This window comes from Sinocyclocheilus grahami, unplaced genomic scaffold (assembly GCF_001515645.1).
Source record: "Sinocyclocheilus grahami isolate Dianchi unplaced genomic scaffold, SAMN03320097.WGS_v1.1 scaffold1121.1, whole genome shotgun sequence".
Taxonomy (NCBI): domain Eukaryota; kingdom Metazoa; phylum Chordata; class Actinopteri; order Cypriniformes; family Cyprinidae; genus Sinocyclocheilus; species Sinocyclocheilus grahami.
This window is the reverse complement of record NW_015506300.1, coordinates 339,259-340,112: the sequence shown is the minus strand read 5'-3', so window position 1 is coordinate 340,112 and position 854 is coordinate 339,259.

Below are 854 nucleotides of genomic sequence, written 5' to 3'. Positions count from 1 at the left end.
TGCATGATTACAGTCTTCTTTTGACATAATGTCTAAATGAAAAGATCCTTTTTTTTTGCATCTATTAAAATTCATTACATGAAATCATAATAAACACATATAACATACCTTAAAATCTTGATGCGCTACATAAGACTGGTTTGTATAAATGCATTACTAATATATAGAACCTCATATATTGACCAATATGGCAAAAATGCTAATTCAAATAAATATCAAGTAAAGGCTGATGTAATATGTTTATTTAAAATGAAATGAAATGAAATGAAATGAAAAAATGAAATGAAATAAAATTAAATAAAATTAAATTAAATTAAATTGCACGCTATTACATAATAATTTAATTGAATAAACTGGTTTGGTTAGCATGATTACATGCATTGATTACAGACTTCTTTTGACAATGTCTAAATAAAAAAATACTTTGTTCCTGCTCTGAGATTTGTTTTAAAAAATAATTCATTAACTAAGAATCATGCATAAAAAAATATTGCAAAACTGAAGAAATGTGTTAAAATGATAAATACATACAACATATTTTAAAAACTTGATACACCACATAACAATGGTTTAGCTTGCATTTTAATATACTTATTTCATATAAATAATACATTTACGTTTAATTAAATGTTTTATTTATTAAATAATACAATTATAATATAATATAATACAATATAGTCTTTTTAACACATTATTAAAAAGATACAGTTAAATGTTTAGTTGGCATTTGAGTCAAAGGTTGGAATTTATGTTCATTTTTTAATATTTAATAGTATTTATTAAACTCTTAGAAATAAAGGTTCTTTGTTTATGTTGTTTATATGTTTATACATTGTTTATGTGTTTATGATTTA